Source organism: Perca flavescens, chromosome 16 (genome assembly GCF_004354835.1).
Source record: "Perca flavescens isolate YP-PL-M2 chromosome 16, PFLA_1.0, whole genome shotgun sequence".
In the NCBI taxonomy this organism is placed as follows: domain Eukaryota; kingdom Metazoa; phylum Chordata; class Actinopteri; order Perciformes; family Percidae; genus Perca; species Perca flavescens.
Window position 1 is genome coordinate 13,026,710 of NC_041346.1, and position 11,973 is coordinate 13,038,682.

At 38.7% G+C, this 11,973-nt stretch overlaps 1 protein-coding gene across 1 annotated transcript in view; it reads left to right on the forward strand.

Moving 5' to 3' along the window:
* grin3a (glutamate receptor, ionotropic, N-methyl-D-aspartate 3A) overlaps positions 1-11,973 on the forward strand; it is a 48,729-nt gene that overhangs the window by 11,723 nt on the left and 25,033 nt on the right. The window lies entirely within an intron of this gene.

Consider the following 11,973-nt stretch of genomic DNA (forward strand, 5'->3'; position numbering starts at 1 on the left):
AGATATGAGCGATGGAGAGTGTGTGATCACACACCATCCCATTAACATAAGAGTGTGACCTTTCCGACCGAGATTCTCCTCAAAACATCTGAATCAGCAAGATGATCGGCCCAGGGGAGCGAATTATTGAAACGTGATTAGCTTGTAAAGCCTGGAGGAGATGTCTGGTTGTGTTTACATTTCTTTGGTTCATTTTAAGATGTAGCAAGTGACGATTAGTCCGACGGTGTTTTACGTATCACAGAACGAAGAACATGTGTTACAGGATCTTTTAGCAGGATTATAAGAGCCCTGTCATTGACCCTGTGAAGGCAGGGGATTCACCGAAAGAGATTTAACTTCCCATGTTGGATAGTAGGTCTAATCCAAGCTGTTTCACACACCTGAGATTTGGAAAAGTCAGCCATATGCCTAGCTCAGGAAAATTAGTATTAGATAGCAATATATGATACTATGACCAGCTGTTTGTATGTAACCTGCAAAGATAGAAAGAAGGCAGTATTCTCTCAGAAATGTTATTCCTTCTTTTGTAATTCAGTTTTTGTTATACCGTGAGATCGTTTGGACTGCCCCATTGCCTTCACGCTACAGGGATTAACAAGTGTTGATATATTGTTCGTTTTCCAATTTATATATGGCTCTCTCGGTTGTAAAGATTGGAGATAAATCCAATCAAGGTCGTGATCATCATCTATTACCTATTGTTGTGCAGTCTAACAATTTTATTGGTTTCCTTTTCCTTTTCTTTTTTTAAAATAATCTTGAATCTGATCGTGGAGGCAGCATAGTTTAGCTGTCAGATACACTGACCTATCACCCATGTCTTTTTTTTCAGTTGTATCACAGATTTGAAATGCAGCCGACCTGTGGGTGCAAAGAGCTTTATAGTTTTTTAAAGTGTTTCTTGTGCTTACCAAGAAGCTGGAAACAGTGTTTTTCTTGTCTCCAATATAGCCATAGGTTGTTTTTTGATATTACTCCAAGCCTTGTCTATTGTTTTCCATTGAAGAAATAATAAATGTATTCCTTATCAGAATCAGAGTCAGAATCAGAAAAGCTTTATTGCCAAGTACGTTTTATTACACATACAAGGAATTTGTTTTGGTGTTGTAGGTGCATGTCACACATTCTCTAAATAGAAGAAGGTTAAGAAAGTAAAGTATTAGAATATGAACAATATAAGTATAACATACACAGTATGTATTAAAAATAAAAATAAAAAAGAGCAGTACAGCAGACTAGGTACGGTGGCATTTAGAGCCAGAGGTGGAGTGTGGAGAGAGTCAGGGTGGGTTCCAGGCCTTGTTGGTAAGGCTAGTGGCGGATGGGAATAAACTGTTCTTGTGGCATGAGGTTTTGGTCCTGATGGACCTCAGCCTCCTGCCAGAGGGGAGTGACTCAAAGATATAATTATAATTCAGGTATTACCTACTCCACATGATGTATTACCCGAGTGGTCTCTCTCTCTGCTGGCCCGGCTCCTCGTTGGCGGCTGTCACTCCTTCAGAGGCCGACAAAAAACGCCACGAAATTGCCCTGCGATCAGTGAAGTTTGTTAACGGCATTGAGACCCCAGCTACCAAAGCTGCAGTAGCTGTAGTTCTTCCGGACATCAATGATGTAACTGGTGTCTGGAAGTAGAGCAGATTTTGCAGCTGTGGCCAACTGAGCCCCAGAGATAAAGAGAACATTGGAAAGAACTGCAGGCTTTTTCCACACCATATCCCTCATTTAGATAGATGGAGATAAGGTCTAAAATAGCTGAATTGTCCCTTTAAGTCATGATATTCCACACAATGACAGAAGGCTCAAGGGGCTGCAGACTCCCTGAAGAACAGTGAGATATATAAATGTTTTAAGGGTGTGGTGAAAAGTTGTAGCTGACTGTCCTCAAGTTCTGCAGAGGAAGAAGCTGATATTTGCACATGGAAGTTGCTGAAAGTCAGAATTTATCTATTTTGAAAGCAATTTTGGCGTATGTTGCTTCAGGGCTGACATGTAGACACCGGAGAAGTGCTTGGATACATTAAAGTTTGATATGATTCCATAATAATGCTAATTTTATTAAGTCTGAGTTCAGCTAGGGATCTGGGGATGAGAATGAGTTAGGAAAATAACAGATAGAATGCATAGGAGTTTTTAGAGAGGTTATAAATACCTGCATATTATTGTACTTTTTTATACAATATTTACCTTAAAATGACAGAGCAGTGACATATATACTACTGATGTTAGTTCACCTCTTTCAGTTGTTTTTAAGTTGTATAATGAAGGGGTATTAAAATGCCCTATTTCACCTCTGTATTATAAAAAAGGGCAATTCCGGCGCAAAACGAACCTAGGGGTTATTAACTGATGTGTACCTACTCTGTCGCTCTCCGGGACATGTTTTCATGCTAATCGAATGAGTTTGGAGCTTTGACAAGGCTACCGCGGACCGCTGGTTAGCTTACAATGCTAGTATTTGGGGCAAAGGGACACTCAAATTAAATCATTATTTAATACCACTAAAAAAGCTTGAAATATCACCACACCATAACGTTAGCATAATGAGGGTCCCTAAGCATTGACAAGATTGTAAGTGTACAGATAGTTTATTAAAAAGATAGATTATAAAGACAGTTGCGTTCATGTTTACTTGCATGAGCCATCTTGGAAACCAGTCATGACTAGTCGAACGCCGTGCAACGTGGAACCTCCAAATACAGTATGAGAATCTCAGACTTATTTGCACGGCGCTCGTTTTTCGACTAGTTATGACTGGTTTCCAAGATGGCTCCCGCAAGTAAACATGAATGCGACTGATGTCTTTATAATCTATATTTTTAATAAACTATCTGTACACTTACAATCTTGTCAATGCTTCGGTTCACATTTAGCACTGATAGTTTGTTCTTTCCTACCAAGTTAATCATCTAAGATTTATATTGACATTACGTATATATCCCTGATGTTCCACTTCCGGGATCGCTCCATTTCTGATGAAATTTCCACCAGTTTTCACTCTTTTCACTCATTACCGAACGCTTTCTTTGTGTTGGAATTTTAAACTCCGGTTGATTTATGAGGACTAGGGTTAACTGCTCCTCAGATCTCTGCAGGGTAAATCCAGACAGCTAGCTAGACTATCTGTCCAATCTGAGTTTGACCGTTCCACCAAAACAAGTTCCTTCCTGAGGCTATTTTGCAGCGACACCGTGGCTCTGTCCGGCGCCGCCCAAGACGATTGTGATTGGTTTAAAGAAATGCCAATAAACCACGGCACGTTTTTCTCCCATCCCGGAGTGCTTTTTGGACTAGTTAAACCCTCCTCCGCAGCGCTGTGGAGGAAGGTCTGGCAAAGACTATCTTGAGACCAACATGTTACACCCTTGAAAAACCTGCTGTCACTTTCAGTCATTTTAGACATTTCTGTTGCAGTGAGGGGACTCCCATTCGGTTCGGTGTTATGGCTGTGGCACCAGGTGCTTGGTGCATGGGCTGACCTGGAAGGGAAGTGTTGTCAATAGTGTTGAAGCCAGAGAGTGTGTGACAGATGAGCAACAGAGAAGCTTTGGCGCTTCTCGAGCTCAACATTGAAACCCTCCAGGAAATCTATTGCATGATTATTATGGACTTATGGTTGCAGCAGAGTTGCTGGCCAAGCAATAAACCATTCACAGTGGGAAATAGCTGATGATGTATAGAGGTGTTTGTCATCAGATAACTGTATGTAGAGGATTATGGCAGGTGAGGTATTGTAGAAACATCCACACATTTAACAGCTGCTTGAAAATGTTGAAGTTTTATTTTACTCTATTTGTATAGTGATAAAACACATAAGTAAAACAGATTAACAAAGTAAAATCTTGAATGCCACAAAAGACGCTAAAAGCTAAAAAGATAAGTAGCCACATAAATAAAAAATAATAAAGCAATCAAGATCATGGCCTAATTAATTTGTACAACCTAATCCGCACTGCACAAAGATAAATGGCAAGTTGAAGAGCAAAAACCTGAATAAGATGAACATTTGGCCAGATATTTACCCAGATGTTTTCCTCCAAGCTATGCGATAAAACAGGCGAGCAGGTGTCAGATTAGGGACTTTCGCATGGATGATTAATATGTAATGAATGAGGGGTTCACTGGGAAATTTCATATAGAATCAGATAGTAATTAGAGGTTAAATAAGTGTGTGTTCCTCATTCATCAAGATGCACCAGACCATGTTGTTAACAACTCCTGTCGTTTCAGACTTAATGAAAAAGATGATCATGTGAACCAGAACCGCCGTAATTAACACAAAGTAGGTTGGCACTACTTCAACTTGTCCTGTGGCTGTTATTTTTTTCTTTTCTTTCTCCATAAAGTATGTGGCAAATCCTAATTTAGGAGTAAAACATAAAATGTCCCCTTCAGAGCTCACTGCAGAAGTTGAACTCACCAACATTACATGCTTTATACTTTCTATGTGATTTTTCTTTAAATATGTAATCATTTAATATTTGAAATGTTTAGTGAAAACACATGTATGTGTGTATGCAAGAGCTCTCATCTGAAATTGCTAATTGCAATTTCCCAATTTCACTTTGCTCAATTTCAGGGAAATTGCTTCAGGAAAGGGAGAGCTAATCAGCCAGTTGAGGTGTCATGTTTGGCTGCTGTGTAAAAGGGGCCTGAAGGAAAGTTAGATTTTTTGAAATGGAAAGTGTTTTAGAGGAATCCTGCCAGTTTTTACTTCTGACGAAAAATGTAAAATGTCCCAAGATCAATTTTCCTCTGCATGATTAGAATATTTATAGAATAAATAAATATGCTGACATAAATAATGTATGGTATGAATGACAAATAAAGCAAAACTAATCTAATAATGTAGAAAGATTAGGATTCCATTAGGAGAAATCAGATGATTAATTCATCTCTATTTATTTTCAGCAGGGTCAATCACTTATTGCTGGCTTTTCTGCTTCGCTAATTGATTCGTTTGTTATTACTTTCATTCCTCTCTCCATTTGCTTTCTCAGGCCTCCATCAGGTTGTACCATGCTCATCCTGATGGCCACAACCCAGATTTTCTTTTTTTAAATTTATTTATCATTAGGTTCCATTAAGTGAGCACTCTGAGAGCTGCCCTTTTTTTGGTCATTCATTCAGTTGGCCCTATGGGGAAAATCATTCAAGGTGCATCACTTACCATTATATTTATAAAATAGCCCATAAGGGACACTGGAGTATATGGTGCAGCACAGTGATGGCACATTTCCAGGAACTCTGTGTCCTGTTTGGCAAAGACTATTTTTAATCAACCGTGTCTCTTAGAAACTACAATTACATAATACTTAAATGCAATAATCAGGCAAAAATGTCCTGCCTTTCAAAGTAAATGTCAAAATCAGTTTTATGTTAGGATATAAAATTCTAACAGGGATCTAAATTAGGTTTTTATGCTCCTCAAAGGAGGGTAGACAAAAGAAGACGTCTCATTCATAGCTTAGCTAAGCTAACGTTAGCTTCATGAGTAGGTTGAAAACGCTACCTCTAGGTGACATTTTAATGTTTCCAGCTGTCTTTTTTGAAAACAAGTTAAATATGCACTTCATGGCTATATTTATTATGCTTACAAAATTGAGAATAAAGGCCTTTACACACCAGGGGTGTTTTTTTTTTGTAGTAAAGTAATTTGCATGTCAATATATTTTCTTTTGTTTTTGTCATAAGTACTTTCACACAGACTGTGAATATTACGTGATAAAGTGAGGTAATCTTTTTAATAACACATACAACAACACAGAGGTACATAGTCCGAACCCAGAGCCATTCAAGATGACAAACTTTGGTTCTTTTCATCTTGACAAAGGCAGAGCATACCAGATCCACTCCATCTGTTCTTACCTTTCACAATAAAAGTCTTAGATTGCATAACTGTTTACCTGCAGATATGAATATTCCTAGGCGAGCATTTTGTATTTTTGTGTCATTTATTTGTAGCTTTATGTTGCAGGCAAAAATATCTTCATCCTCACTAGTTGATGAACACATCTAGAAGACATGGACATAAAAAAACATTGCATTGTTCATTTCATTCTAATTAATTCTGTAAGCTGTACGTATTTTTGAACAGTATGTTTCACTCGAAGACAATGAAGTAGCTGCTGGGTTTCTCTGGTGTTCACATATAGGTGCTCTTTGGATACTTCTGGTGCACTGTGCTTTTGCATGGGTAGAATCTAGTCTCAAATACAAAAACAGTAGGGTTTGTGAAAAATGGAAAGTACTGTATGTTTCACTTGTCTTTGGTGAACCTAAAATTGTTAACCCTGATAACGAATGTGGCTGTGATTGCTGGAGTTTAAAGTTATATTCAATAGAGCATAAGCCGCCAACGTTAGCCTACACTCTAAGAGTAGCCTTCAGGACCAGCTTCCATAGTCAAGGAATATGGAGATAGAAATCCAAGCCTTTGAAGTTGCATTGTGGTTAATTGGATTTATTGTGTATTTTTTCATTTCACACCTGAAAAAACAAATATCCTAGATAATGACAAATATTTAAATTGTGGTAACCATTATTTAGTAACATTTTGCCAGATAAATATCAGTGTACATGGTGGTAGACTTACACCTACAAGTGATGTGTGTATAGTATAGTTATGCTCCTATTGAAAGGGTAGAAAAACAACACAGTGCTATTCCAAAGTATCTGCAGCCTATTTATAGTGTGTATAAGCCTATGAGAGGCACTGATAAGGATTGCCCGACAGACTGAGAAGCTGAGGGAGGAGAATTACTGGGTAGGTGGCAAAAGATGTGATAACAAAGCAGGGGAAGAGGAAAAAGCAGGGTGCAGTAAAAGAAGAGAGACACAGAGTGAGAAAATAACAAGAGAAAGACATTTTCATGTAAATACTGTAAATAACCCCTGGAGATGCAGACACAGATAAACTCCAGGGGGCAAAAGTCCTGTATTAACAGATAAGATATAGCCAGAATAAATGTCATAAGCTTATCTTATTCTTTTTTTTCCCCACCAAAGACAATCTTTCGTGATAAAAATCATTTTAAAGTGATGCATACCCGCTACAGCTAAGTACCCTGATTTGTCTGTCAGCTGAGCTATAAAGATAGAAAATGCTATATAAGAAATGTTCCCTTTGAGGTTTACATATTTCAAGTTTTCTTCAGGGAGAATTGGTTTTACACGATGAGATGCCTTTTGGCAGACACTTTTTATGCTGCTAAAAAGGCAGCGGCATTTGCTTATTTCTGTATATTTTTGTTTTATATCTTTAATGTTGTTGATTTATATTTTGCAAGCCATATAAGATAGGAAAATTTGAGTGTTCTTCCATCCATTTTCCTCAGCTTGCTTTTTTGCTCACTCCCCCTTTTACATGTCCAGTGACCTGAACATAAACGCAACTTTTATGGTTATACCCTGCTTTAAGCTCAAAATCTTTTGTTGGGTGAATCTTGAGAAAAGAACACGAGGCAGACATGACATTAAGTTAGTGTCGCTGTGTAATAGATGTGATTCACTCAGACGTCACTCGCCACCATTTCTCCATTTGTGGGAGGCGGGGGGGATGAATCATGTCAGTGTTGTTTTTATTTAGAGAGTATGAGGTGCTGTAGCAGATGTAGAGGAAGTCAATGTCTTGTTTGACAGTCATCAACCCTGACAAAAAGACCCTGACAATGTATCCAACACGCACCCGTCCTTGCATGAGTCATCAGCTTGCTGGACAAAAAACTTTTTGACTTACAGTTTTTTCCGATTGCTAAACGACAGTGGGCACAACTGGAGTCACATGTGCAAAACTCAAATTACAGTCTCCACTACCAACAGTCACCTGAGCTAAACAGTTCACATCACCTGCAAAACAGACTCAGTGCAGCCAAACACTGTGCACAAGCCTCACTGAGATAACACACACTGTCACTCAGAACACACTGAGAGTAAAAACACTAGCGTCAAACACCAATACAGAAATTACAAACTTTTTCATCTTTACAGTTTGAACAATTTGAGTGACTTGACACTACTCAATAGTTTAAGGAAAAGATATAGATTGTATAATATACCAATTTTACGTAAGGTAAACAAGAATAATGAAAATCAGCAGTTTTCTTCAATATATAATTTTATCTCTAGTAATTTATGGAATTACTGGGAAAAAAACTAAAGGTACATATGTAACAGTAACAAAGAATAGTGTGACTAATTCTGCCTCTCTCCAGCATCATGTGGCAAGTTTTCTTCATCACATTGGATGTCTGCATCATCTCTAAATACTAACAAATGTGGTGTTTCTATTGCTTTCACCTCCATTACTTTCTGAAAAACGGTAAGAACACAGATTTACTATTGTAAAGATAGTGTTTTTCACTTTTTTTTATAGCTGTGTACATAACCTCAGACATCTTACCTGGATATATTGGTATCTTTGCTCTTTTACCTGTTTCTCTCAAACGGTACAGTGTATAATTGTTTCATTCTTATTTGGTGTTTGTATACAAAAAAGGCTTTCTGAGCTTTCTCTGTATAAATACCATATATGTTCACTAACTAGTCTACAACAAGACACCTACTTAGGCTTTCAGCTAAAATTGCAATCAGCAGTGTTTGATAGGCACCAGACTGAAATCTATTCTGTTTTGAATGCGTGGTTAACAGTTTTGACAGCAGTGTGTTTTCATTTGAACAAAGTGCTGTAAATCTACAGTGTTGTGCACGTTGTGGTTAAAGTCATGGGATAAGTGTGTAGAGTTTTGAAAACTGTGTTCAAGCAATGAAAAACGAACTAGAGTTTGCTTCACATGAACTGCTGCTGTGCAGACTGTAGTTAGAGTTTTGCACATGTGACTCCAGTTGTGCCCACTGTCGTTTAGCGATCGAAAAAAACTGTAAAAACTTGAAGACCATAACCCCGATTCTCCACTGGGCACGTCTCTGCTGCATTCCGGTTTTGTTCCGTCCTCCGCCACGCACCATACCAAACCGAGAGCGAAGGAAGTATTCAGATTCTTTCGCGAAGTAAAAGCAGCACGACCAGACTGTAAAAATACTCCTGTATTTTGTCCTTTTATTAAACATTTTATTTAAAGCACATAAGTATTAATTGCAAAATGTACTTAAAGATATAATATGTAACTTTTCCACATTCAAATGTATAAAAACGACTAGACCAATGTTATATATTGTATTGAGTTGTGTACTTACAGTATCCCAAATGTTTCCAACAATGTTAAAACCCAGAGAAATCTGTCATTTCATTAAAAGACATGGTCCTTGTTATTTGGTCGCCGTCGCCTGTCAGTGATATCATATCTCATTTGCGTATAGGTCTGGTTGTCTGCCAGAAGTCATAAATTTACTTTTTACCCAGTTGTCAGCCACATTTGTACAATAGACTTTATAGATCTTGGTCGTTTTCAACTATATATTTTAACTGGATGAAGGATTTTAAATCATTGACCAGCTGAGCAAAGGTTAATGGCAGCTCGGTTCCAGATCATCCCCCGAAGTGCCACAAATCAATGGAGAAACACTGATTTTTAACATGAAACTAGGTCTTTTCACTGGATCCATTTGTTTTGGACAGGAGGAGACCTCTGCGGATAATTCGGCAGGCTGTAAAAGACCTCCTGAATGAGGCAAACTGCAGGAATCCTAACTGACTGCAATGATGCCATTGCTCCGTCTTTTGTTGTTGTTTTGATTGAGAGACCCCTAGCAACAGAAAATGACATATTGTGCATCAAGAGTACATGGTGCAGAAAAATGTCCTTTGTCTTTAAATCTAAATGTGTTAAGTTATTAGCAACTATAACTGTCAAAATGATGCAGTTGAGTAAAAGTAGAGTATTTCCCTATTGTAGCGAAGTAGAAGTATAAAATGGTAATACTCAAGTAAAGTTCAAGCACCTCATAAATGTAAATGTGTAGTTACATTCCACTACTGGAAAATAATACTTTAGAACAGGAAATAATTGACTCCAGACTGCGAAGGTATTGCAATGTTCTGGTTTCTAGACCATACCTGACTTCACAAACATTCTACGTCATCACAGGCACAGCAGTCCTGTGGGTGTGTCAGTCCGGCCACTGCAAACCGGTCTGATTAGAGCAAATCAATAGTTCATCGATGTCTGTGGAGCCAATAAGGATTGAGCCCGGTTGTAATGAGTACCCTGGAGTTCTGATTATGTGACTGGAGTGGCAGCAATTACTGCTCCACAGTCAGTGTAGTCACTCCACTCTGCAGGGTTTTCTACTCGCTGCTCCCTGCTGGCTGCTCATTCATGCATGACAGAAAATGGTCCATCAAATCCCTTAAAAAAAGCTCCATGAGAAAATCCACATGTACACTCACAGCACTTATCTTTTTTCACTTTACATTTCTATTATTGTTTGTTGTAGCATGTCATGTTTGTTACACTAGTGGGATAGAGCAATGTTGGAGTGACCTTTGAGTGAAAGAGAGCATTGCTGACTTTCTAAGATGTGGCTTTCAGCTGCAGGCAAAATCATGAAACTCAGCTCCTCTATTAGGACTCCACTCTGCAGACATACCCTGCTAGTCTGAAACCGTCTGTCACTTCACATTCCAACAATAATACACACTAAAATCGTATTGCTGTCTTGACTAAACACGAAATATTAACTAGTACAATATGTTCCCTTTTAAGTCAATGTGACATTTTACCTTGAACATGTTACAGAGTTACAGAGCATGTCACTTCCATTATGTACGAGATAAAAGAGACACTCCCCAAGTAGCTTAACATCTACAAGCCGCAGTGAAGACACTGACCTTCAGACACACTGGTTGAGCTGTCAGGTTGACTTACCACCAGTTAAAGATGTAGGAAAGTAGAAAAGGTGGCGGAAAAGGTTTTTTTTAAACTGTGAGCAAGGTGACATGAAAGAGACATATCTAAAAGGTCACATAATTTACGTCACTACCTCCTGAAGTCATTGAGAGGTGTGAATCTCCTTGCACAGTATGGATGCCTGCTTTCTTTCTTACATCCAAACATATCCATTCCAGTGTGAGGTTGTGTTTTTCTGTGTTGTGTTGTGTTGTGTTGTGTGTGTGTGTGTGTGTGTGTGTGTGTGTGTGTGTGTGTGTGTGTGTGTGTGTGTGTGTGTGTTTGTGTGTGTGTGTGTGTGTGTTTGCGTTTGCGTGTGTGTGTGTCTGCTCCGGTATCTGACACTCTCAGACAGCCAGTAGCATGGCTCAGTGAAAGAGATGGCGTAATCACTGGACCATGGTCTGTCTTCTTATCCTGTCACACACACACACACACACACACACACACACACACACACACACACACACACACACACACACACACACAAACTGCAGACAGCCACTGAGGACACCTAGATAATACACCTCTCCGGTGCTGGTGTTACACCCTTAAATTGGGATTTTTGTATAAACCATCCAAGGGTAAAATATAATCGTACATTTAAGCCTGTAAATCCCAGCTACAGGAATCCTAAAGTTTCTGGAAAAGGTGTTTTTCTTATTGGCAATTGTACAAAAAAAAGCAAGCCAGCAGAAAACTTCTTAAGCAGATGTGCATCTTGCAGTTCACTTGACACGTTAGCTTTCTGCCTGCATAAATAAGATATGCTGTATACATCGATACAAGACAAAATCATTTCATTCAAGAAGATCTTCACCTTAAGTACAGTGGGAGGGTAATGAAATTTCAGATTTTGTCAACCATACTCTGAATTTTAAGCAAAACTGCCGCATTAGCTGTTTTTGTTTGTGTTTAAATGTCTGCAAGGACATATTTTTACGTGTACAAAAGTCCGAAGTAGTGTAGCGCGATTTTGTCAAGACATGTTTCTACATGTACAAAAGCCGGAATTAGTGTGATGTTGTCACAGCACAGCAAAGCCTCTCAGGGAGCGGGCTGCGGTGGATAGATGTGTCATCAAAAACACGTGGCTTTGATGAGTTTTCTTTCCACAGAG